The following is a 26944-nucleotide window of genomic DNA, read 5'->3' as shown; positions in this document are numbered from 1 at the left end:
TCTGTCCTTGAGGCCTGAGATCCATCCTTCTTCAGCATCTCTCCTTGTCCCGGTCTCTTCAGCACGGCTCCTTGGAAGTGACGCTGCCCAGAGTGGGGCAGACAGTGACCAATCGCAGGGAGAGGCCGGTCCCTGCAGTCCCTGCTCAGCTGTGCCTGGAGTCCCAGGAATAAAACCCAGTGGATCTTTTGTCAAAGCCTCTTGCTGAAAAACAGAGAGCTGGAGGTCTGGAGGTCAGAGGCCAAAGGCCACCGAGGAGGCCAGTGCAGCTGCCCCTTCCTGCTCTAGAGAAGTTGATGGTCCTCAGGAAGCCTCCACGGGGCCCTGCTCTCTCCTGGGCGGGGGAGGGGCCAGTAGGACAGGAAGCCAGGCCAGGCCTGGAGGATGGGACTCAGGGTGGCCTGGGCCAGAGCCAGGGATGAGGCGAGACCCAGCCCTGGCCTGGCCCCAGGACCACAGGCGCACGGCTCACCCACCCAACAGGAAGCCCTGCCCGGCACCCCCTTCGTCCCACCCCGTGTTTCCCGCGGGTGGCGCTTTTACTGTTTCCCGTGGGAGCTGCTGCCAGGAATCGTGCCCTCTTGAGAAAGGAAGCTGGACCTCAGGCTCGCAGGCTGCCCTCTCTCTGACCTATTCCAGCCCCCTCCCAGGGCTTCCCGTGGGTGGAAGTTCTGGGTCCACACCCGTCCCTCAGCCACACATGCTGGTGACTTATCTTCTCCTAGACGATCAGTCACCTCTAGGAGCCTGGCAAGAGAATCCTCATAGTGGGGCCAGGCCTGGGAGCCCAGAGACAGGGCTTTTTTTCGTCTGGGACCCATCACTAGCTTGCGGGTGCATGTGGGCTAATCACTCGACCACTCTGTAGAAAGAGGAGAGGGAGAAGCTTTGCCAGCTATGAGCATCCCATGAGATAAAGGGTTTGGAGGTAGGATGAATCTCTACGCTGTAAGGACAGCCATGTTTGCGGTTAACTGGCCCAGACCTCGCTGCCCTCACGCCACTGCATCTCAGATATCTCTGTATCCAGCTCAGGTGGGGCACAGTGTCTGTGACGGCCCCTAAGCGGGGAGAGAGATGTGGGTGCTGCCAGTGTCCTCATGGGGAATGGAAGTAGTGACGCTGGCGTTACCCCTCTCTGGGTCATCCCATTGACCACACAGGAGCCAACTGAGCATCACTGCCTGGACAGGAGCCCCCCTCCTCCCTTCTACCTCTCCCCTCCCCCCCTCCTCCTCCCCATCACCTCCTCCCCTCTTCCCCATCCTCCCTTCTCCCTGCTCCCTGCTCCCTCCTCCCTCCTCCCTCCTCTCTCCTCCCAGAAGCTGAGGTGTAACATGCCAAGCTCTCTCTGCTCTGCTCAGCCCTGCTCAGGCAGATGGGCCGGGGTAGCAGCCTATGGGCCAGAAGCCTGGGAGGGGTCAGTGCTGAGAGCGGATTCTCCTGCCCCTCCCCAGTCCTCTTCCTCCCTCCTGGTTGGTGCTCTGAGGCCTTTGGTTTTCCTTTGGTTGTGATGTTGAGCTTAAGGTGCAGGGAGGAACAGGGCGACAATGTTAAGAACTCCAGACCTTTCTAGAGCAGTCTTCAGAGCTGCTGCTCTGATCCTTTATCTATAGAAATTGGTGTTTAGCATCTCTGTGAGCTCACTACTCTTATCGTCCCCATTTCCAGGTGAGGCCCAGCCAGGTGAATTGACCTGCTCAGGTGGTTACGCTGGGGTTGAACTGGGCAGCTGGTCCCAGAGTCTGTGCTCTTGGCCACAATGCCACATAGCTTCTCAGACCTACCTCCCCCAGCCAGCTGCCCCAGTCTAAGCCCAGCTCAGTATCCGAGAGTGCAGCCTGTTCCCCACGGTGGGTGGAGAGAGGGTCAGGATGCCAAGGTGAGCAGACACAAGTCGCCACGGCACTGGGCAAACTAATAGGCTCGGGGCCACCTGAGCTTGTGGATCAGCTGAGAGCTTGTTAGCAACAGGAAAGACCTTAGGTCCAAGCAGCCCAGGCCCCTGCCCTGTGTGGTGACAGCTCAGCCTCCAGCCTTCTTGGACACATGACCACTCTGAGCCTCAGCCTCTACGTCTGTCAAATGGGCCTTTGAGAACCAGAGATATAGGAAGCTGTGAGAAGTCTTTGAGGTTCTGGGAACATAGCTTCTGACCTCCATGGCTCCTTGGGAGCAGAGGGAGGGTTGTGAATTTCCTTCCCGGTGCGTCAGGCCACAGGGACAGGGACATTCCTGGCAGCGGGATTAATGTGGGCAGGGTACAGAGGTGTGAGCCCAGACACTCCAGGTCAGAGTCCATCTGGGGCCTCATGGACAATGGGGAGCCATTGAGGGTTCTTGGCCAGAGGAGCAATGCCTCCTCCGGGGGAGGTCCTGGCAGCAGGAAAACCTAACTTGCTCGTCCAGGTGTGCGGCCCTGATGCAAAGGGAGTCACGCGGCTGCGGAAGCTGGCCCCGGTGGGCGTCAGTGCCAGCACTCCTCCTGGGTGCGTGGTCCACTGGGCGCTGGCCTGCCCCAGTGGGAGTGTGGGGTGGGAGTGTGGGTGCTGCAGGGCAGGACAGGGCAGTCTCAGGCCTCTTCCTCCGTGTGTCCCGAAGTCCCCCCAGCTTGGGTTGTCTGGGCTCCCCACCCAGCCCTGGGTGGGGCCCCCGCCGCTGCTTCCTCCCTCTGTGGCTTTCTGGTCCTAAATGGGAGGGGACTCCAGAGGCTGCAGCAGGCTGTGGAGTGTGAGCCAGGGTGGGGACACCGGTGGTGGGTGGAGTCACGGGATGGGTGGCCATGAGTCAGGAATTGCTGGGCCTGTGTGTCATCCAGCTGCCTGCTGCGCGGCCTCCCTTCGTCTGTCTGCCTCATCTCTCCCGCCCGTGGCTGCGCCTGTGGAGTGCTCTACTGGGGCCACAGTGCTGTTTCTAAGAGCTCCAAGCCCACGACGGAGAAGTCAGAGGAGCTGGACTCCGGGTCCCAGGCTCTCCCAACACCCAGGGTGACCTTGGACACGTCCTCTCCCTCCCTAAGCCACGGTTTCTCTGATTGGAGAGTGAGGATGGAGTTGGGCAGGGGTTCTCAGCTCCTGCTGTCCATGAGATCCCAGGCAGCTTTGCAAGACAGCGTACCCTAGACCACTTAAATCCCTGGGGCAGGGCCTGGAGCCTGGGCAGTAGCCTTTGGTCTGGACAGCCTCGGATGAGCTGCTGTCTCCACCTTCCCCACAGCCCCCAGGCAGCACTGTGGGCCAGCACGTGGATCCTGGAGCCCGGGGCCTACACCAAATGTACTTCTGCCACTTTCTGACACTGTGGGCAAGTGACTTCATTCCCTGAGCCTCAGTTTCCTCATCTGTGAAATGAGGAGGACTCTACCACTTTACAGAATCACTGTGGGGACCAATGGGTTAACCAGCATAGCCAGTGTCTGTTGGAGCCAGACTTAGGATGGATATGGTGAGCACCATGAAAGTGTCAGCTGCTGTGTTCTCTGATCTAAATCTGTTTTCACACCACCCCTCCCATCACTGCTCATTCATCCATCCAGCAAACATTCTGGGGGCAAGCCCTGTGCTGCGTGCTATGAGTGAAGGAAGAAGACACCCACTGTGGGGGATGGCCTTGGCCCATCCAGAGGTCCAGTCCCAGAGGCTGGGTTCTGTCAGTCCAAAGGATTGATGGGCAGGTAGGGGCTGGCTCCCCTTAGAATCCCACCGAGGTGCTGAGCTGAAGGAGCCCTTCTTTCTTAAAGAACGAAAAACGGACTTACCTGGTGGCCAGTGGTTAAGACCCTGTACCTCCATTGAGTGCATACAGGTTTGATCCCTGGTCAGGGAACTAAGTAAGATCCCACATGCCACGTGGCACAGCCAAAAAGAGAATGCAGAGAGACCCTGGACTGAAAAGAGAAGGAGGGGCATCATAGGCTAGTCCTCAGCTAGGAGGCACCCAAGGGGTCCTCAGTGCCTCCTGGCACATGCTCTGGGTGTGTGATGGCGCAAACAGGCCTGGGCCCTGGGGCTGCCCAGCAAGGCAGGAGCAGCCAAGGTGGGCAGGGTGTGGAACAAAATCCTCCATCTCCTAGAGTCCTCTCAGCAACCAAGGGTGTTAGACAAGCCTCATTTCTCCCACTTTCAGGTGGCAGATGGAGACCTACGGGATTGGATTGTCAGGGCTGGAGGCCACCTGTGTGTAAACAAGATCTGATGGGAGGCTTCTCTGGGCTGCTGCATTGGTGGAGCATCTTGGGACAGGCTGGATGACTAACACATCCTACGGTCCTTTGCTTCCCCAGCCTTCCCAGCAGCAAGCTTGCAGACCACCACTGGGCTGCCCTGTCAGGGAAGGCTGTCATCCCTACAAGCAGCCAGAGTTCCCATGGCCGGCCTCCTCTGAGGGCCAGGGGCTGGGCCACACACCTACCCCAGTTCAGCCTTCTCCCTGCCCACTGCACCGTCGAGTAAGCTGAGGTGGGCAGAGGTGCAGGGACTTGGCTGAGGCCACGTGGCTTGCAAGCAGTAGAACCAGGATTTCATCCAGGCCCAGGTGACGTTCGTGCCCGTGCTCTGACCCGCCACCTCCCGCAAGCAAGAACACTGCTCTCCTTTGTCTGGCATCTGTAAACCTGGGCCTCGGCCATCGCTTCAGACCAGCCTGGCCCACGTGTGACCAGAATCCCAGAGGGACGGCTGTTTGGAAAGTGTGGCTGCCGGGGGCTGGCCCCTGGCCCGGGAAGGGGATCGCTGGGAACACTTAGTCCTAGACGTCTCCTGTGTGCCGTCCAGACCATGCCCTTCAGCCTCTCAACCTTCCTGCCTGCCCTGGGCCTGGAGTCCAGGCTGCCAGTCCTGTACCAACCACGGGTGTCGTGTCAGCTCGGCTAATCCTCCAGCCAGGGGCCTCCCATGTGAGCCCTCAGCTCCTCCATCTAACCTCCAACCAGAGCTGGCCTGGCTTCTCACCCTGTCCCTGTCCGGACTTCAGTCCCCTGCTCTGCAAAGTGGGAGGCAGAGACCAAGGGCCTCAACAGCCTCTTTTGAGAGCCTCTGCCAGGCCCCATGTATGCTGTAGGGGACTGGGGGTCAGTGGTATCACTGGGGTGGGGATGAGGCTCCTCCAGGGCTGAGCTCAGATGGGCAGTGCAGAGCCAGACCACCCCAAGCAGAGTGAGCAGGTGCAAGAGACAAGGCCCCTAAGAGGGGCCACTGGCTGAAAATTCATTTCAGTCATCAACATTGGGAGTGGCAAGTACCCAGGTGTGTGGCAGGGGCCCTACTGTGGCCAGCCCCAGTCAGATACCTCTCTGGACAAGACCCTAATCCCTGGGAAGCATAAGGTCATGCCACCCATGGCGTCTGATGACGTGGTGAGTGTGGAAGACAGCCCTTGGCATGGCGTTTGCATCTAGAGAATGCGTGGCACCTTTGGCCATTCTGTGGGGAGTGACTGGAGGCCCCCCTCCTGGGTGCAGGCCATCTCTGGGAAGCAGACCCACTGGACTGACTCTTGAATTGGCCTCAGAGAGGCTCTGAAGCCAGGATTCATCTTCTCAGGATCTTTCTCCATCTTTTTGGTAAGAGACCCAGTGCCTCCATCCCCAGCAAGATCCCAGGTCTGTACTTGACAGCTAACCTGAGCCAGTGAGAACAATGACCGTCCCTATTTACCGAGCCTTTCCTGTGCAAGTGCAGTGTGGGCGTAATCTAGTTAAATCCTCACAGCCCTGTGAGAGGAGCGACTCAGTATCCCCATTTTACAGATGAGGAAACTGAGGCCCGGGGAAGCTAAGTTTCTTGCCCAGCTTCACAGGTCAGTGAAGAGCAAAGCTGTTCTATACGTACATTCTGCTGTGTCAAACCTAGAGCCACATTATGCACTCTTAGTCCATGTGAGGACCCCTTGATTAGAGGAGAAATTGTTCATTTGATGGCTTGGGGAAAAGGGAGCCACTCTCCTCTTCCTCTACTGGGAGCAAGCCACGCATCACAGCCAAGTTCTGTCTGGTCTCAGTTGGCGCCTTCGCACAAGCCTGACACCGAAAGGCTAGGTGGTTTGGCCTTGCACCGCGCATAGTGAGCTACAGTGCCTCTCAGAGTCGGGATGGATGAATGCTGCTCTTTAGGGCCTGCGTGATGCTCAGTGGAGGCAGTGAGGGCTTTCCCTCTGACAGGGCTCTCCCGAGGGGTGCCTCTCTATCCTGGCCTTGAAAACGCAGCAGATCAGGCTTGGGCTCTGGGTGAAGCTTCGGAGGGGCCCTCACGGATGTGTGTGCAAGTGCCCTTGAATGCAGCTGTCCCTGCTCCTGATTTCATCTGTTGTTGTCTCCTCAGTCTGAGGCTTTTCTCCTGACAAGACTATGGGCCTTTGCCTGGAAGTGGTGCCCTCCTGCCTGAGAGACTCTGCCCAAGACCTTGATGCCCCCGACCCCCCATCTTGCTACTGTCCAGCACTCTGTCCTAGAGTTATTCTATGTCTTGCCCACCTTGATTAGACAGTGTGCAAACACCCTTGGGAAGTATCCAGGCTGGCAATGTTGACCCCGTCCTCCTCTGCCCACCGTCCACCCCTACTCTTTCCTCTTCCTCTTCTTCCTCCAGCACATGGTGGGCAGTGTCATTATTGTCAGGAGAAGAAAATGAATAGATGGAATAAACAAACATGAAGGAACATCCCCTAGAAGTCCGTTTATAGCCCCCATTTTCCAAATGTTGGGAAATGTCTCAGAGATGTTAAGTGGGTTGGGAGGTTCTGAGAGCCTCTTACTTTCCCCAGCACCCCCTATTTGGGTCCCCACTGTGCCAAGGTGTGGACCCAGGTTGGCACTGGGCATCTCCAGCTCCTCCCACTTAGAGGCATCCCTGAGGGCCCAGCAACAGACTTGCCAGGCCTGCACTTCCTTCAGCAGAACCTGCCAGTCTGCCCTGCCCCAGTCACTTGCGAAGTTTCCCCGCAGGAACGCGAGGCAGGAAAGCGAGGGGCATGCAGAGAGGGGCGCGCAGTGAGGACCTGCAGGGCAGGGCCAGACCAGACGTGCTGGGTGTGGGCAGGCTGTAAGGACAGCTCGAACTATTCTCAGGGAAAGTGAAGACAGACGGGATCATTGAACCAAGTTTGTGATTCTCAGGCAGACCGGGCCAGGAGTTTGCCCAGATCCCAACCAACCAGCTTCCCAGGTCTGTTTACTTATCTTTTCCTTGAGACCAAATGCAGCTACTGTCCTTTGGGGAAAAGACTCAGGAGTTCAGGCCTCTCCTGAACACTCAGGGCTCGCTGAGTCTCTGAGCTCAACCCCACTGTGCATGGAGTGAGTGCAAGGGTCTCACAACAGGTGATAACCAGACACCCAATTTTAATCATGCCAGGAGAAAGAAAGAAATACTGTCCACATATCTGGAAGTTCAGGGCAGGGAAAGCTCACTTGAGGGGATTTTTAGGGAAGGCAACATGGTGGAGGCGGTCCTTGGGGCATCAGAAGATGGACAGGGTTCCGATGGGCAGAGCTGGGACTGCAGAACTGTTGAAAGTGTGGTTTGAGGTAAGACAGGACATATTCTTCCACTTTTCAGCTGCGTGACCACTGGTGTCTGCTGCGAAGTTTCTTCATCTGTAAAATGGGCTTACGGTTCCCTGGTGACAGGATTGTGCCGAGGATGGGGTGAGGCACTGAGAGCTTCTGGGTTGTTGAGGAAGGGCTCTGGCAGGCAGCAAACGCGCCAGGTTTCTGGCAGCCTGAATCCCTCACATCTTGAGCACGATGGGTGTGCACAGGCACGTATGTTATTGGCAGCAGGTGTGAGGCCCTGAGGCCTAGTGACAGCCCTGAACTGCAGGCCGCGAGCTGGCATTGGTGCAGCCCCCCACCCACCGTGCCAAACGGGGCGGTCCAGCCCCCTCCCCCCAGGGGCTTATGGGAAGCTCTGTGCTCTGGCCAATGCCCCGACCTACAAGGCCAGCAGGGGCCTCCCCTAGTGGGTGAGTAGCTGGAGAGACAACCCGAAGCCGCCTTTTTCCTCCTGATCAGCAGGCCTTGGCTTCCACGAGGCCCCGGACCCTCCGTCTGTCTCGTCCACGTCTGGATTCCTCCCCCTCCCCCAGCTTGGTGAGGTCAGGGAACATGTATTCCAGGAATGCGGGAGGCGGGGCAGCTGGCCCAGTTTGGATAACCATCGGGGTAAATATTTGCCTTGCTCCGGGAGCCAGCACTGGCCGCCAGGGGAGGACGAGGGGGCCTGCTCCCAGGGTCATGTAAGGGGATGTGTCCCTGGGTGGGTCTTTGAGGTGAAGGAACCCATGTCTCTCCGGCGACCCTGGGAGTTGGGTCTGAGGCCACCTTCCCAAACAGGGCCTCTGGCCCTCAGTACCAGAAGCTGCTTGGCCCACCTGTAAAGTGAGGGTGGGAAGAGCTGCCTGGCCTGACTGAGATGAGGAGGGTCAGACCCACATGGGAACCAGTGCTGGTCAGTTCAGCCAGTGGAACAGCAGGCTGGACCCAGTTTGGGTGGGTGCCCACATGAGCGTGTTCTGGCCTGCACCTGGCCACCTGTGACCTTGACAGTCATCATTCGCTGACCTGTTCCTGACCCGTCTGTAGGTGCACTTGCGTCTGTGTTCCCGTGTCTTGTGAGGCTCTCACAGCCACCAGAGCATGAGGGGCATGTGTGTGTGATTAGCAGCAGTTGACAAGAGTCCAGAACTTCAGCTCAGCACTGTCACTGGTGTGGTCCCTTGCCCTAGAGACCACAGCGGGGCAGCCTGAGCCCCTCTCCCAGAAGCCTGTGGGTAGGGCAGTGCTCTGGCCAATGTCAGGCTCTACAAGGTCAATGTGAAGCTTGTCTTGGCGGGTGAGTAGCTGAAGGAGTGATTAGTCCCTTTTTAGAGAGGAGATGGGGGCTCAGAGATGCCAAGTGACTTGCTCAAGGTCACCCAGCATTAAAGGGCAGAATAGGGATTCAAACTCAGCTCCACCCACCCTTGCGTTACCTCTGAGGACAAGGCCAGGCTCCGGTCCAGAATCTGGGCTCCCAACCCTTGGTGGCTTAGAACACACTGGTCACTTAGCCACGGGCCTCTGGCCACTGTCACAGAGCGGTCACAGAGCCCCACATCCCGGATGCACCATGGCGTGGGCACCTCTGTCCTCCCGGAACCCCAGTCGGCCCTGCATGTCTCTGGCCAGCCCCGGCCCCAGTCCACTTGGCCTGGTGCCTGCACTCAAGCCCACACCCAGGTGGGTCCTTCCTCCCAGGGGATCCCTAGAGGAGGAAGGGATGGGAAGGGGGTGGGGCTGGGAGAATCCATCTGGGTCCTGAGACAGTCCCCACCCCCAAGTGACCTCTGCCAAGTCCCAGACCCAACCTCACCACTTCCCAGCCATTACACCCCGGCAACTCTACCCTCCCTCGGAGCTCACTGTCCTGCTCTGCAAAGAGGGAGCTCGTTCCCACCCTGCCCTGCTCTCGGGAGCGCCAGACATGAGATGACAGTGGAAGTACATTTCAACCTGTGGTCTGCACACCTCCCCTTCTATCCCTCCTGCCCTCGCAGCCAGACGCGGCCTTGTAGTCGGGGCGTCCCCCTCATCCAACCCAGAGGGAGAGTCCTGAGCTCAGCAGAGCCCTCTCTCTGGGCAGTGGGGAACCCATCCCTTGCGGAGCCTGGGTGGGCCCCACCACCCCTCTCAGCCCTGAGTCTCAGGCTGCCCTCCACTCCGTGGCACTGAGGGCCTTTTAAGCAGAGCACACTCACCTGGGTGAATCTGTATCCTTCATGGCTGTGGTCTGGCCAGGCTGGGAGCAGACATGGGACGCCTCCCCCAGTCTCCCCAGGTGGCCAGAGCCCTGCAGGCTGTGAGGCTCACCTACGGGCACCCAGGGGCCCAGAGATGAGGGCAGGGGACTTCATCTGTAAGTTCACAGCCCCACCTGGGCCTGAGTTCCCTCACCTCCACCCCTGAGTGGGGCCCAGTGCACAGACAAGGGAGGCTGAGTGTCCAGCTGGACATCTTGAACAAGGTGAGTCCGTGTGGACAGACCACCCACTCATGCCCGGCCCTGTTCTTATTACTTTTCGCTCTGTATTACCAGCATGACCTTAGGAAGCTGTAGAAGCTCTCTAGACCTCATGTGTAAATTGAGGGTGCTATGTAGGTTTTACTTCATAGCATTTCACTGAGGGCTAAAGAAGCATCATAGGAATAGCCCCCAGTGTGGACCCAGTTCAGGCAAGCTTCTGGTCCTTTCTCCTTCCCAGATGAGGGTCCAGTGCAGGCTCATAGGGAAGGGGGTCAGTCCCTAATCAGGGCCTGAGTGCATATCCTGGTGACCCCTCTGTGTGATGCCCTTTCTGTGTGACCTTGGACAGGTCTCTTTCCTTCTCTCGTCTATTTGCCTCTTTGCACAAGTCCAACAGCAAAGAACCAAGGATGGTTGGGGCGGAGAGACACGTATGTGTGCGCCGTGAGCTGGAGCACCTCTGCGAGGCAGGATGGGCGGGCGTCATTCCTCGGGGCCGGGACATTGCTCACCGAGTGAGCGAGGACTTTCCGGCTCTGGCTTCTGTCTCAGCTGCCAAAATAATTATTTTCTCTTTGTCAGCGGGTCTGCGGCCAGCTTGCCTTTGGGAAAGGACTGAGCTGTGGCTCGTGGGGAAGCAGGAGGCTGATTCCTGTTCTGCCCCAGCCTCTGACTTGCTGCATGACCCCGGGACGGAGGCAGGTGCTGCCCTCCCCAGGCCTCTGCTGTCCTCCTCTGTGAAATGGGAGAGTTGGAGTCAAGGGCCATTTGTGTCCCCACAGTGAGCAGAGTTTGGGGACTGCCAGAGTCAGAGAGTCAGGCCCCAGAGATATTCTCTCTCCCATGTGGAGTGGGGGTGCTGAGCCAGGCTGTGGGAGCCTGAGGTTTAGGGGCCCAGTGCTCCACGGAGCCCAGCACCAGCTCCTGGAAGTAATTTCACCTCACCTAACATGGCTGGAAAGCGACCTGTATGTCCGGCACTCAAATGCATTACCTTATACTGTCTGTACCACTTCTTGAGAGTGGACCCCTCCTTATCACATTATCACCTCCTACAGATGAGGAAACTATGGGCCAGAAAAGTTTAAGAAATTACCTAAAGCCACATGGTAAGGGGATGAACCCAGGACTTGAACCAGATCATTTTTATTACAGTACTGAGCCCACTTCTTAAATACCAGGCCCTGGTGCTCCTTACTGAAGCCATAGGCACACACTTGGCTCCCTGGGAACCCTACCCACTGCACAGCAGGTCTGACCCCTCCGCCAGTCCCCAGCACATGTGGGAACCCAGCCTTCAAGTGGCCTGTGCACATCCACTCCCGTGGTAGTCAGGGGCCTCATCCCAAGAGGCACTCAGCCCTGCTAGCAGGTTTCCCATTTCTTAGAGGAGGGCACAAGGTGCCCCGAGCATGGCGACCACCCAGAGCCACCCAGCGGGGTGCTTTGGTAGCTGGGACTCCAACTCGGGGCTCTGTGGCTCCCACCCCAGAGCCAGGACTCCAGAGAAGCTACCCTGCCAGGGTCTGGATCTGGATCTGGCCCCTCTGGATTCCCGAGGGGCCCTGTGGGTGGGGAGGAGAGGGCAGTATGGCTGGCCCACTATGGAGATGGGGCACGTGAACCCACTGCCCTGGGGGGACAGGGTCTGGGGTCCTCATCCGCCCAGTGCCCCGGAGCATCCTTCCACTGCCTTCTGCTCCCTCCACTCTGAACACCACTGTCTCTGGCCCAGACTCTAGGGGCAGCCTCCCCACTGGTTTCCCTGCCTCTTCCTGTCCTTTCTAAGCCCTTCTTCCTGGCATGTTTCGGGGATCTTCTCAAACTAGACCCAGGCTCACGCGGCTCAGCTGCTAAGACCCTCCCATCCACCCTTGCGATGGTCAGCCCTGCCTTCTGGCCCTCTCTTACCTCCCCACCTCCCTCCTCCACCACACCACCTACTCTCAAGTACTCCGCTGAGCCAGGGTTTTCTCCCTGTTTGGAGCCTTCACATATACTGTTCCCCATGCCTGGAACACTGTTCCATGCATCTTGGCCTGCCTCTCTCTGGCTCATCCTTCCACTTTACTTCCCCAAAGAGACAGCCCTGAACCTTGAGTCTCTGCTGTTCATCCTTGTACTTGTTCTTTCTGGCAGATCCCACTTTTAATTATGTGTTGTTTGATTCTTTGCCTATTATGAGTCCCCACAAGGGCTGATCCAGGATCCTGTTTACAGCTCAGGGTGTTCGCCAAATGTTTCTTGAGTGAGTGAATGAATGTCAAGTGCTTTTGTCACCATAGGCCCTTAGATCCTCCCAGAAACCCTCGGAGAGATCATTGTGATTCCATTTAACAGGTGAGGAAACTGAAACCCGGGGCGGCCAGGAGCTTACCCACAGTCACGCGGCCAGTAACTGGCGGGGTGTCGGGGGCCTGTTAGGGCCCCTTGGCATTAGGCCCCTTTTCCTCTCCATCCTTCAGATTCCCCATCTGTCCTGTGGGGATGATTTGATTTAGCCGACAGTGAACTTTCCAGCAGGTGGGTGGGGTCTGTGGCCGCAGGTCTGTTCTGGGGTCCCTGTTGGGAGTGGCCCCTGACCACCCTTCTCATTGCAGGAGAATGGAGCTGGAGTGAGGCGGAGGAACCACCAGCTGCTGACCGGCACGTGGGACGCTGGTGATTCACGGGTCACTGAGGTAGGTGGGCAGCCGGACTGGTGGGGGCGGCTTGGCCTGGATGCTCGGGGAAGGGGCAGGAGGCGTGTCCTGAGTGGAGGAGGTGCTGGCCCCAGCGCCCTGTGCCTTTGACTGCAGCACAGCCCCACTGAGATCTCATTGGTCCTCTAAAGGACTTCTTGGGGCCTCTTAGGCCTGGCCTATGTCTATAGTGGCTGCCCGGCAGGGGTGGGAGATGCACGCAGGAAGAGGGACGGTCTGACGTCCCCAGCCTTGGCTCAGCAGCCCTGTCTGTACCACTCAACCTCGTGGCCAGGGGCCTCATGTGCCAAGCAACATGGCAGCCACATGGGAAGAGGTGGGATGGGCAGAGAAGCCTGTTCACCGAGATGGGGGCCATGGCTGCCCCACCCTCTCTCCCACAGTCCCCTGAGCACCCACAAGTCTGGGGTCTAAGAACCTGCATGCAAATCCTGGCCCTGCCTCTCATCCACCATGACCCTGTGTGGTTCCTTTGTGCCTCAGTTTACCTGTCTGTCAGTTTACCAGAGGGCTGGGCACCACACCCCTGACCCCACACGTGCACCAGCACAGCTGGACACAGCAAACGCTCAGGATCTGGCATTTCCCTTGCTTCTTGCACACCTCCGTTCCCACCATCCCTCCTCCCTGGGGCTCAACCATGCCAGGATGGACACCAAGTGGTCATTCAGCCTGATGAGGCAGCTTGGGCCCCCAGGGAGCTCACAGAAGCAGCTAGAGCCCGAGGGTCCCAAGCTGAGCCTCCCAGACCTACCTCAGGCCCCGACACCAGCATGTCTCATCACAGAGTGGCTTTTCAGGGTTGATGACACTTGGCCCTGTGCCAGAGGGCCACCCGTGTAATCCCTCTTAATTCGGAGATGAGAGGCTGTCCCAGAAATGCTGACTTGGGCCAGGGCCCTTTGTCCCAAGGCTCTGGGACCCAGCCAGGGGAGCCCGAGTCTTCGTCCTGGTGGGGGCCCCCGCCCAATGGTCTCCCCGCTGCTCTCAGCATCTCTCCTGAGACCCCAGTGCTCCCAGGTACCCACACTCAGGGCCAGGCAAGCCCTGGGGATCCTCTGTGCTTTACTCAGGCGCTGGAACCAGGGAGCAGACTCTGATCTCCCTTCCTGCCATAGGAAATCCTGGCTTCCTCCTATCCTCCTCATGACCTTGGGCGAGTCCTTTCACTTCCGTGAGAGTTCTCATCTGAACTAGGATAATTATACCAACATTGCTGAGAGGGCTGTTAGGAGGATGCTTAGAAACCTGGAATATTCCAAGTGTTACAGCTGGGTGAGAGTCAGCTATGTACCAGGCACTGCGCTCCATAAATGCATATTTCCCCACACAGTAATCCCATGTGGAGGTGTGTTTAATGCCTCATTCTCCAGAGGCTCAGAGTGGTTAAGAAACCTATAGAGCTATAAGTGGTGGAGTGGGGATTTGAACCAGGAGAGACACCTTAGAATTAAGCAGCCCACGATGCCTTAGAGATCAGGAGCACAGCCACAGGCAGGCCCAAGGTGGGTGCTCAGAAAACAACCCCCATTTCTGCCGGGTGGCCTTTGTCCAGCCCTCCAAGGCTGGTGGCCCTCAGGAGCCAGTGGGTGGCCCCTGAAGGCTGGTGGCCTGTCCCTCCCCAGAGGACCTCCTGGCAACTTGATCAGGCTATGGGAACCCATTGCTAATTGTGAGGTAACCTTTGAAATTCTCCTTCACGGTGGGTTCTCTTTTCGGATGTTTTTCAAGGTAATTCATTCCCTTTCCAGAAATTGCTGGTGGAGGAGCATTAGGCAGCTGGTAATTAATCATAGGAGCGGCTTGGAGTTTATTCTTTAAAAAAAAAAAAAAAGGAGGATAGAAAGCCTTGGTGGGGAAAAAAAAAAAAAGAAAAGGAAAGAAAACCGCTCCAAGGCGAGGGTGGTAATCAATACCTCGGTGTCCTAGAAACGGCTGGGGATGGGGGTGGCAGACGTGCGGCCTTCTCCCTTCCTTCCTGGGGCTGGCAGATGGTCAGTGCCTGCAGCGTCACCAGTGAGGCTCTGCCTTTGACCATCAGCCCCCAGTGTGACTCTGAGCAAGTCTCTGCTTCTCCTTGGTCTCACCTTTGACCTATAAAATGTGTGAAAGCCAAGTTATCAGACTAGGAAGGCATTTTGAACGATCCGGGGCATATCCACGAGCCCCAGCACATGGTCACTGCCTGGCTGATGGTTTATCAATTGGGTGCGTAAATGAATGAATGGTTTTCTTGGGTCTTTGTTAGCAGTCATCAGGCAAGGAGGGGATCCTGTAGGACACTGATTCTCTGGTTCTGTTATAATGTAGAGTGAAAGCCGCAGCGATTGGCTGGCTGTGTTACTTTCCAAGCCAATGATGAAAGGACAGTCTTGACTGACAGACTCTGGCAACAGAGCTCAGGCCCCTTGGCGGCCACCTCACTGAGGCGTCCTCAAGTTCAACTTTCCAAGAGTGTGAGCTGTCTGGAGACTTTAAAAAAAAAAAAAAAAAAAGCTGCTTTCTGGGGAGGTAGTGAGTTCCTCGTCACTAGAGACTATGCAAGCTGTGGCACTCAGGCAGCAGACTGGGGCTCAGAGCTTTCCTGAGTTTGGGGGAGAGCGTGAGGCTCCCCAGGATGGACACCGAGGAAGCTGTACTGGCAGAGAGGAAAGCCTCTCCCCCTGGAGCTCCTTCCCAGGGCCCCCAGGGGAGACTGAGAAAGGGGCTTGTCCATGCAGGACTCCGATGCTTTGGAGCCTGTTCCCTAGAGGGAAGGAAGGTGTGCAGGGGTGTGTGTGCCAGTGTGTGCCCCTGAACAGGTGTGAGGCGATGTGTGTGTGATTACCTGGGCTATGTATGAGGCTGTGAAGTGTGTGAATTCATGTGAGTGTGTAAGAAAAGGAGAGCGCCCCCCATGTGTGAGTGCCCCCACGCACGTGTGCAGCTCCCAGCAAGACCTTGGCACCCCAGGCCATCCCCATACATGAGGCCTGGCTTCAGCCGTACATTCAGGCTGGCCAGATGGGCCCTGCTGACCACGGCAGTGCCTGAGTCTAGTCCTAAGAGTGGGTGGGTGCAGCCAGGCCCCCGGGGGGAGGCAGGGGTCTGCTTGGGTAGTCCTCTGAACAGCCTGATCAACTTGGCCCAGTGTTTTCACTTCTCTCCTTGGCCTGCAAATCCAGCTTATATATGTGTGTGTCTGTCTCTCTGTTGGCCCGCCCTCCATGTCTCCGTCTCTTTCTGTCTGATTCTCTGTGTGGGCTCCTCTCTCCTGCCCAGCTCCCCTCTCTTCTCAGTTGCAGTCCCACAGCCCCAGTCTGCCTCCTTCCCAGTTCTGCGTCATCACCTCCGTCATCCCAGGACTCCGCAGAACCGAGACCTTCCAGGCTCCGAAGCTCCCACCTTTCCCCCTGTTTGCCCAACGCTGGCAACACACAGCTCCCTCCCACCTTTCTCTTCAGGGTATCCAAGGCAGCAGCCCAGAGTCCCACTGCTTGGAGGCTTTGAGCCGTGTGTGATGAGTCTCCCGTCTCCTACCCTCTGGGGATGACCACCATCCCATCCCCATAGACCCTCACTGTGCCAGCCACTCAGAATGGAGTCTGATCTCCATGCCTGCCCCTCTGTGCCATCCTGGGCATACGTCCTGGCCACAAGCTAGAGCAGGGGGAGAGGGAGGAGGCCTGCGTCCACTAGCAGAGGCAGCTGGAAACCCAGCATTTCCTTCCAGCACTAATGAAATTCTTGCTATAATTAGAAGTGAGGTGTCCAGGAGCTGGCTGCCTGGCGGGAGCGGGTGTATGCTCATGAATAAATAAATTGTCCTTTTCCGAGGAGAGAAGGAGCCAGGTGGGCTCCTGGAGAACTGCAGGAGGGCATCTGTGACCTGTGAGGTGGGCGATGGGCCCTAGTGGTTTCCACTCATCTGGATGCCCTTGGCATCTTTCTGAGTCCCCATCCCTGGCCAGCCAGTCTTCCTGTAAGTGCCAGCTGTGTGCCAGGCCGACTCAGCCTGGCATCAAGGCTGCCACCGTCTGGCCCCAGCCTCTGTCACGGCCGCACCGCACACTAGCTGCCGGCCGTGTCCTGAGCTGCAGCTCCACTGTGCTGCCCCCGCCCCGTCGTTATCACCTGTCGCCAGCCTGCACCGTTCTTCTGCGCTTGCTACCTGACTCCAGAGCCCTTGGCCCTGTTGCTATAGAGCTGGAACCTTTTGGAGCCTTCCTCAAGCTGTGCTTCCCCCCAGGGATGGACGTGGCCTGATCCCCCAGGGACTCCAAGACCTCCAGTCCTCAGAGGCCCTGGTTGTTTCCACCCTAAGCTCTCCACCCTCTCCTTCTGCTCTGATGCCCTGCAAGGTGCTCAGCAGACCACCGGGCATGTCATCTTTTATTTTGTATTCATTACATGTTGGGATAATAACATATCAGATGTTTTATACTCTTTTCTCATACTCAGTCTTCAAAGACTGTTGCGTATTTAATGCGGAGAAGACGTTTCAGACGTCGGTGGTCAGTGGCCATGTGTGGTTCTTGGCTGCCGTAGTTGACCACGTGCCGCCTTAGCGACCCCGGTTTTCTGGTTCACACGGGGGGAAACTGAAGCAGGGGAAGGAAGTTTTGCAGATGAGAGTTTGCAAAGCCAGTGTTCTCTCTGTAAGACAAGGCTGCTGGCGTCCTGCTGTTCAGAATAAAAAGTGGGCACGTCGCACTGGTCAGAAAGGTAAATCGAGCCAGGCAAGACTGTAGCCCATACCCAGGTGACTGAACCTCAACCTCTCCTGATAGAGGAGAAATTATGTGAGGGGTCCATTCCCCCCAAAAGGGGTTCCAGCAATTGTGAGCTTCCCCACCTCATCCCCAAAGAGCCCCAGACTGAGGTGCCTCTCACAGGCTGTGCCACAATAGGGGCCAGTCCCTGCCCCTGTCACCCCCAGCTTCTTTCCAACCCCCCTAGAAAATAGGGTTGGGGGTTGGAGCCCAGGAAGGGAGGACGCCCCTGCCCCCCACCCCCTCTCACATCATCCAGGATGCAGTCTGAATTGCAGAGGTGCCCAGCGGGTGTACCTGTGAACCCAGAGTTTCCCCACAGGGTCAGGAGATGATGGAGCAGGGCCGGCTCCAAACACAGGAGCTGGGAGAAGGGAATTGTCTCCCTGGAGCCTGGCCCTGCCCCTGCCCACCCGGAGGGGCTCCAGCCCCACCATCTGGAGCTGACTTTCCTCTTTGTCACCCACAGCCCCAGCAGCTGCACTTTGCTGCCCGCTCAGTTGACAGTCACACTCTTGTTTGCCTCCACTCTGGCACTGTGGCAAAAAGTCAGGAGTTTCAGGTGCTGGCTCATCCTCCCTCTGTGGGCCCCCTGCCCCCTCCCTGCTGGAGTGAATGCCCCTTAAAGACTCAGGGAAGCTCTGAACCACGTCCACTACAAGGTCCTGGTATGCATGCTAAGTTGCTTCAGTCGAGTCCGACTGTGTGACCCCATGGATTGTAGCCTGCCAGGCTCCTCTGTCCATGGGATTTCCCAGGCAAAATTACTGGAGTGGGTTGCCATGCTCTCCTCCAGGGGATCTTCCCCACCCAGGGATCAAACCCGTGTCCTTTTGTCTCCCATATTAGTGGGCAGGTTCTTTACCACTCTCGCCACCTGGGAAGCTCAAGGTCCTGGTATGCCAGTGCTAAACGGCAGCAGGAAGCCAGCAGACACCTGGGCTGCGTGCCCTCAGCTTCCTTGGGAGGTGGCAGGGGTTTTTTTTTCCGGCATGCCGGTTCTGAATGTGTTGCGCAGGCTGTGTCAAGAAGGACTCTGAGGCTGTGCTCAGGTTGTGAGAGGTAGTATCACACGCTGCTTGGTGCAATGCGCCCTTTCAGCCCCGGCTCCCTGACCATCGCGTCTGTTTGTCAGATGTGCCCATTCTGAGCCATGGCCAGTGGGGGTGTGGGGAGGAGGCGGTCACCTCAGTGTGGTCCCACAGGTGTTGGTCTGCCGTGGCTGCTGTGTGGACTGTGCTCAGGGATGAGGACCACAGAACGCCCCTGGAGAGCTGACTGCCTGCCACACTCCTCTGGTTACTGGAGAGCAGGGGGGCGTGTGGGAGCCCCTCCCTGTCTCCCCTGTCTGTCTCCCCGTCAAATGCTTCTCGCCCTTCCTCAGTTCCAGTTTGGGAAGTGACGCATGTTGCCTGACCGCTGTTTGGGGCTCTTCGTTGCCGTCCTGAGGTGTCCTTGGGGGCCTGTTTCAGTTCGTGTGGGATCATCTCTGCTGCGTAGCCTCCGTGGAATGCTCCCTGGTGCCTCTCCGTCCGGCCCACCCTTCGGCCAGTGGACAGTCTAGCATGGGACAGCCCTCGCCAGGTGGTCCCTGCTGCGCTCCCTTCCCCACCCTAGTCATCCCCCACCCTTGTCACTGTCTGGGTGAGCCAACCCCCTTCACCCCCCTGTTCCCACCCCCAACAAATGCCCTAAGCTGAGGCCCCTAGATGTCCCCTGCCTGGCAGCTCTGATGATTGAGCCCAGAGGACTGTAGTGAACTAGAACCTGGAAATAATCGGGACAATTTTTCTCTGTGTGTGGAAGAAACACAATGAACACTTTTGCACCCTTTATCCAGCTTAGTTTCTCCCCAGTCACAGCTCCAGGAGGGTTGTTCAAGGTCATCCCTGCCTGCCAAGATCCTCTAGCGGCTGCTTGCCCACCTCTGCTGCTGGAGAGCTCGCCACCCGTGGGCCCACTGGTGTCTGTGGGTACCGGACACAGTAGAACGCGCGCTTAAAGCAGGACAGACACGAGGAAAGTCGCTTCAGTCATGTCCGACTGTGCAACCCTATGGCCTGTAGCCCGCCAGGCTTCTCTGTCCATGGGATTCTCCAGGCTGGAATACTGGAGTGGGTTGCCATTTCCTTTTCCAGGGGCTCTTCCCAACCCAGGGGTGAAACCTGAGTCTCTCTCCTGCACTGGCAGACGGGTTCATTACCACTAGCACCACCTGGGACAGACATTTTGGGGCTCAAATGCCTGCTCTACCACCGATCAAGTGGGTGAGTCTGGACAAGTTACTTCGTCACTGGTTCCCTCTGTTTCCTCATCTATAAGTGGGGAGAAACCCACCTGCCTGCAGGGATGCTGCAGGGCTGGAAGGCAGCAATGGCAGGCTTCCCTGTTGACTGTAAATAGATGCCCTGAGAGGGACACCCCCACCCCTCAGCACTGGAGCATCTGCTTGAGGTTGGCGCCTGTTAGATCCAGGACCTAGATACTTCCCTTCCCCAGCAATGCTGGCCTTCTGAGTCCTCTCTGGAGCTCTGGGGTGGGAACTGTCAGGATGACACTTCAATATGTCTCTTCTCCAAAGCGCCAACGCACACAGACCGGGGGGGCACTTGTTTAAATGCCTGTTCTTAGACCTCTCTCTTGGAGTCTGATTCTGTGAGTTAGAGTTGGGTTTTGGACTCTGAATTTCTAACTAATAACCCATATGACACCTGCAGTCAGGCCAGTCTGGAACACACGGATGCCGGTCACAGGGAGCTGGCCAAGAGGTAGGGCCATGGAAAGTATCACAGCCTCGCTGGGTGGACTTGGACAAGCTCTGTCCCTGTCTGTGGCTGTTTTCTCATGAATAAACCTGGGGTTTAGATGATCTGTAAAGGCTCTTCCTGCTCTTAAAACCCCGTGATGATCAGAAGGACATTTCCTGGTGTCCTGTCTGCCAGGCTCCCTGAGTCACATCTGTGAGTTTCAGCCCCATTCCTTCTGGCCACAGAGTGTTCAGATCAGCAGCCACCCGCCAGCCCCAGAGCCCTAGGGACAGAAAAGCTGTTCCCGGGGTGTGATGGGCCATTTAGTGGCAATTCCCCTGGGCCTTGCAGGAGGCCTTAGATCAAGAGGCATCTGCAGATCTGAACTCTCTTCCCTGAACTGAACTAGCCCCTTAGCCTGGTCCTGGCTGAGGGAGGCAGGGGAATGGGGTTGTCTGGCTCCTCTGAGGGACCTTGGCGCTTTATTAGTTAACACACATGGAAACCTGGAGTATCAGTACTAGAAGAAGGGCCCTGTGGAGCCCTTTCTTTTTTATAGCTGGGGAAACTGAGGCCCTGGGTGGAACATGCTTGGCCAGGGAGATGAGGGAAGCAGATGCAGAACCAAGCCTCTTGGCTTGTGGTCTGGTCTCTGGGCCACACCAAGCCACCAACCACCGCTCTCCTTAGGAAGTCCATCTGAGATGGGTAGGCCTGCCAGGCTTGAGCCCTAAATCAGCCTCTTCAGCTTCCGGGAAGAGATGAGGGCTATCTTAGGACAGGGACCAGGGAGCCAGCTGCTCCGGAGCACTGGGCCCTTTTGGAACCACACTGCTATACTAAAACAACCACCCCCGCTCTGCCCCAAGTCTTCCTGCCCCAAGTCTTCCTGCCCCAGCCAAGGACGCCCTGTGGAAGGTTTCCAGGAATATCCACGCAGAGGGCACCGTGCTCCAGAAACGACAAAGCTCTCCCTCCCAGAGTCCCTCCCATTTTCCACTCACTGGCGCTCAGGAGAATTAATAAGGAGAGGTGAAAAACCAGCCCTTGCTCTAATAAGACCTCGTTTGAGTTGGCGGGGCCCTGGCAGGTGGCAGAGGAGGAATTACTCCCCCCCACAAGGCCTTCACTCCCTGTCTGGGATGATGTCAGAACTGGGGCTCAGGGTCTGGGCTACAATCCTTTGACTGCTGGCATCCTTCTCGCATCGCCAGCCCTGGTGTGGGCTGGGGCCGGTGGCTCTTCCCTCCCTGGGCCCAGAGCCCAGCCGGGTCCTTGGTTCACGCCAGTACCTGGCATAGGGCTCTTGCGCAGGCTGGTCCTCCCCGCAACTCTCCATCTGCAGTCAGGAAGGCGGTAGTATTTAGTAAGCAACTACTCCTTGTGTGGGTCTGTGCTTAGCTGCTGGGGTGATAAGGAAGCAGAAGACCCTGCGGCAGCCCTCAGGAGGCCCACAGTCTAGGCCAAGACACATATGCAGAGGACAGATGAGTGATGCCCAGTGCCCCTGGCACCAGGAGGGGTTATTGCCGAGTAAGGGTTCTGGAAGACTTCCTGGAGGAGGCTGAATGGAGCCAATAGACAGTCAAAGGCTTTCAAGGATTTCAGGTAGGGCTGGGGTGAGGCAGGAAAAGCCATAGCCTTAGGTTGTGTGTGGTCCAAAGCAGGACCCTAGATAGATAGATGCCTGTGTGTGGATGTGCTTGTGCCTGGAGTGGAGGCAGGTGACATTTGTACCAGTGCCCAGCAGATAGGCCCACAGACAGTAGACCACACCCAGGCCCTCTCCTGCCTCGGGGGGCAGCAGGGAGGCCCGTTGGATGGATTAGGGCTGAGGCTCTGCTGTACGCTCAGGCCTGGCACACTGTGGGCTGTGCACCTGGTAAGTGGGTGAGCAGCGCAGAGTAGCTGTCCTTTGAGGGTTGTGGAAAGAAACGCATAGTAGGTGCTCAGTAGATGCAGATTGAATGAAGGCTACATGACGCGCACTCGCACATCAGCCTAGTGACTGAGAACCCAGGTCAGGAGGCAGCAGGGACAGAGAGGTGGGGGCACAGCCAGGGGACGGGGAGCAGAGCCTGGAGTGGCCCAGCAGAATTCCTTAGCATCCTGGGTAGCTGGTGCCCACCAAGGGCTCACTCTGGGACCTGCCCAAGTGGAGATGTGGTGGGCAAAGACCCTTGGGGCCTAGCTGCAGGACAGGGGAGCCTCCCTGGGGTGCCCCTGTACACGGTGTTCAGTGCACGCCCCAGACAGATCCCCCCACCCTAGAGCTTCTGAGAGAGGAGGAGAATGCCTGCACATCACACCTCTGTTGCTAAAAAGCAAGGAACAGCCAAGCCGTGGGGCCCTGTGACAATAATAACGACAGTGTCACAGGCGAGGCAGCATCTCCGTTGATCCCAACACCATCTTGTGAAGTGGGGACCAGTATCATCTCCATGTTGGGGATGGGGAAACTGAGGCAGGGGGAGGCCAGGAAAACAGTCAAAGTCGCCAAGTGGCAGAGCCAGGGTGGGGCTCGTGTTGTCTGACCCTCCTGAACTCCACCCTGTCCTGCCTGCCCGGGCTCACCCCTCTCAGCCCTTACTGTCCCTGTGGTTGCCAAAGGCCCTGGAGCATCTTTTTGGACACAAAGAAGAAGGAGGATGCAAACTCTTCGAGAGATCATTTGAAGTCTTTCATTATCGATCTTCACACAGGTCCTTCTGGTGCTTTCCCAGCTCCGTGGGAAGATGAACGCCCAGCGGTTAGAGAATGGGCCCTTCCCCTGAATCAGTCTTTTGTAACGGAAATAATTTATCTGCCAGCATTTGGTGCCCGGCAGTTTGATAATTCAGGTGTTGAAATGGTAATGACCACGGGGCCAGCCCAGGGAAGAGGCCAGTGAGTCAGATGGGAGATTCAATAGGAATTAAAGGCATTTAATCTCAATGCAATATGATTTTCCCAAACATGCCACCTCTGCACCAAAAATGAGCTAACTGGAAACACCACGATGTCTCCAGCGGGGGCTGATGCTGGGCTTTCTGCAGAGCCAGTGACACCGGGCCTGCCTGGCTCCCCCAGAGAGGGCCTGGGCCATGGAGCTTCTGAGAAGTGGCTGGAGCTCGGTGGGCTGTGTGTGTGGAAAAGGACACAAAGTATCAGAGAGTAGTCAGAAAATCCTTCGGGCCCCAAGGACAACTCTGCTGGGTTTTTTAATATTAATATGTATAATTTTATTTATTTATTGTTTGGCTGTGTTGGTTTTCCTTGCTGCACAGGCTTGTCTCAGTTCCGGTGAGGGGGGCTACTCTCTAGTGTGGTACACGGGTTTCTCATTGGGGTGAAAACAGGCTCTGAGCACATTGCTGCTGAGCACAGGCTCTCAGGCATACGGGCTTCAGTACTTGCTCCTCCTGGGCTTGAGAGCACAGGCTCAGTAGCTGTGGCGAACCGGCCTACTTGCTCCGCGGCATGTGGGATCCGCCTGAACCAGGGACAGAACCCATGTCTCCCATATTGCCAGGCAGATTCTTTACCACTAAGCCCCAAGACACTGCTTTTTTTAGGGGCTCAGGAGGGGATCTCTTAGAGAGTAATAAGGAGAAATTTTAAGAATAGACTTTGATCAGCAAAAAGAACTAGTGACTTGCCCAGGGTCACCCAAACAGGATTTAAGTCCTTGTCCTTGCCGATAATCATGATGGTATATTGCTCTGTGTGTGTGTGTGCATACTGGGGGAGTCTTAATGACAGCTGTGGGAACTTTATATGCATTATCTAATTTAATATTTATAGAGCCTGCTTTGCAAATGAGTGAACTGTGGGATAGAGAAGTTAAATAGCTCGTGCAGTCCCTGGGAGATAGGGTCAGAATTTGAACCCGGCTCCACCTGACTTTCAAGCCTGAGTCCTCAGCCAGACACAAGACACGGAACACTCACTCTGGGCCTTGCTGGGGAAGAGCCCCCCACCAACCAAGAAGATCAGAGAGGGCTTCATGGAGGTGTGTCAGTTTCATCTCTGACAGTCAAGTATCTTTAAATCTTCAGGTCCTGAGCTATGTAAGGTCAGGTCACCTGACCCCCAAAAGCTCTTCCTCTTCATCATAAAATGAGGAGAATAGGGCCTCCTCACCAGGGCCTGGAGGATGGGTCACATAGTAGGTGCATTCTCCAGATTCAGCCAGGCTTCTGAAGCTGCCAGCACGGCCATCAGTCAGGCCTATGTGCATTAGGGCCCAGATCCCTTCCCAGCATCTACTCAGAGAGTTCTCACAGCCAGGATGGGCTGAGCTGCAGGCCATGCCCAGACACATGGAGAGGGCAGGAGAAGGCTGAGACAGAATGGATGGAAGTGGCCCTGGGGGAAGACCATGTGCGCAGCCAGTCCTGGCCACCCAGGCGTTGGCTCCAGAGAGCAGCGTAGGAGGAGCAGCGTGATGAGGCCCCCAGGCTGAATCCCACCTCTGATGGGTGTCAAGGAGCTAGTGAAGCTACGGATCTGTAGATGAATACAACTGTGTCGATGAATACAACTGTGTCGTTTCTCACCAAGCTTTCCTCAAATCCATTGTGTCAGGGAGCCCTGTTCCCCTGGGTTCTGGCAGGGAAGGGGGTCATGTCGACAGTCCCTTTGTAGCTCAGATGTCCCACAGAACCTCTGGGCTTTAAAATCCGAATGCACTGGGCACTGAGGTTGGAGAGTTAAGAGTTCATCCAGAAATAGGGGCAGAGGGGGAGGACTACACAGAAACCAGGTAGCGCAAAGATGCCCTAAATGTGGAGTTCTGGAGACCCCAGATGTCACAGGCTAGAGGAGCCAGGCAGATCCCACCTGCCCCAGGGGGAAAGTGAGGCCCGGAGACGGGAAGAGGCTTCTCCCCGAAGAGCTGGGTGTGGCGACTGCTACTCTGGCCCACCCTCCCTGGGGTGGTCCCCACCTCCCTCTCTGTCTAACGTTCCTCCCATTGGCTCTCCCTAAGCCTGAGCAGGAGGTGAGGGATGAGCCGGGTGTGAGAGGGAGGGTCAGTATGTCTCACCTGGGGCACCTCCCTAGGCCTTGGTGGCACAGAACCAGGGGTCCTTGGGAAGGGGTAGAGAAGGCCAAGTTCGCAGTACACTCTGAGACCCCCAGCTCCACGTCATAGCCCCATGACCACAGAGAGGTTTCTAAACTTCTCCAGGACTCAGTCTCCTTATCTGTAAGATAGGAAGGTCAGACAGCTCACGAGCCGGTTCTGTGGCTGAAAAGGGGTCACGATGCCTGGCTCATAGGTGTGCGGCGGGGCTCAGCTGTCGTCACCATCATGGAGGGATGTGGGATCGGGGGCCGCTGCAGGATAGTCCCATTTTGCCAGGGGACTCAGTTGGGAATCTGCCAATCCGATTTGAGGTGTTCTTTCTTCACCAGTAATCTGATGGCATTGGAAAACCTCTTCTCTCTGTGGACCTCAGTTTCCCCATCTGTCAGCAAGACAGTAGGACTAACTGATGTGGGAGCCAGAAGGCCAGGGATTGGTGTTTATGGGGTGGAATCATTGGGTGCATCTGCTGCTAAAGCCATAAAAACTGCCAGGGACCTGCAGCCAGAGCTGTCTCGGAGCAGGGTCCCTCAGGGGTCCAGCGAGGTCCCTCTGTGGTCCTGGAGCCCCGCTGACCGGCTGAGGGCTCCCAGCTGCGGCAGGGTCTGCAACCGCTCTCTCCGTACAGCCGATTGGTGGAGCGTGGGCCTGTTTGCAGCGCCTGGCAGGGACCAGTAAATTGAAAACATGATGTTTCCTGCTGGAGGCCAGTGCGGGGCTGGACTCGGTATGGCCTTGGAAAGCTGGCCTCGCTCTCAGGAAGCCCTGCTCCCCACAGCACCGCCACAAAAACAGTGGAAAAGTGAAGCCTTTTCAAGTCTGTGTTTCCACTGTAAACAGGGGGTGAAAGCTGGCCCCTTGCCTCCTGGCGCTGCTGGGCCCGCCTCCTCCTCCTGGCCGCTGGCCTGCCCAGTCTTTGGAAGCACCTCAGCTGCCCCTCTGCCCCCAACAGTGCCCCTCTGATCAGAGAAGCCCCGTGCCGCTAATTCACGAAGCCTTCTGAGTTTAGTTCAAGCATACCAGGACCTAGCAATCCTCAGCATCCATCCAGTGAGGCCAGTAGGGTAAAGGCAAAACCCCGGTGCACGGAGAGGCACTGCTGCTGCTGAGTCGCTTCAGGCGTGTCCGACTCTGTGGGACCCCATAGACGGCAGCCCACCAGGCTCCCCCGTCCCTGGGATTCTCCAGGCAAGAACACTGGAGTGGGTTGCCATTTCCTTCCCCAATGCATGAAAGTGAAAAGTGAAAGTGAAGTCGCTCAGTCATGTCTGACCCTCAGCGACCCCATGGACTGCAGCCTTCCAGGCTCCTCCGTCCATGGGATTTTCCAGGCAAGAGTACCGGAGTGGGGTGCCATTGCCTTCTCTGACAAAGAGGCATAGGACTCAACCAAAGCTACACAGCGAGTAAAGAGCAGCCCTGGTGCCCTCCTTCTCGCCTGAAGTGACTCCGCGTGGGGGGCTCGCATGGGTGAGGACGTGTGCCTGCACCGAGTGCTAGTGTTAGTTGCTCAATTCTGTCCGACTCTTTCCAACCCCATGGAGGGGCAAGAACACTGGAGTGGGTTGCCATTCCCTTCTCCAGGGCATCTTCCTGACCCAGGGATCAAACCCACCTAAGTCCAGCAAGAGTTTCTTTGACGTCCTTCACACAGAGAATGTAGCACCAGTAGCATTTA

The 26944-nt window shown here is 57.0% G+C and overlaps 1 protein-coding gene across 5 annotated transcripts in view; it reads left to right on the top strand.

The window, feature by feature from the left end:
• Positions 1-26944, top strand: part of ZMIZ1 (zinc finger MIZ-type containing 1) — a 220203-nt gene that overhangs the window by 58171 nt on the left and 135088 nt on the right. For all 5 annotated transcript variants that reach the window (XM_052639370.1, XM_052639371.1, XM_052639372.1 and 2 more), the window contains one exon: positions 12599-12679. The gene's annotated coding sequence lies outside the window, so the exon portion shown is untranslated. The remainder of the gene's footprint in view (positions 1-12598; positions 12680-26944) is intronic.

The sequence above is a fragment of the Budorcas taxicolor genome, chromosome 5, assembly GCF_023091745.1.
Source record: "Budorcas taxicolor isolate Tak-1 chromosome 5, Takin1.1, whole genome shotgun sequence".
NCBI classification, from domain to species: Eukaryota; Metazoa; Chordata; class Mammalia; order Artiodactyla; family Bovidae; genus Budorcas; species Budorcas taxicolor.
This window is presented reverse-complemented; position numbering and strand designations above follow the sequence as displayed.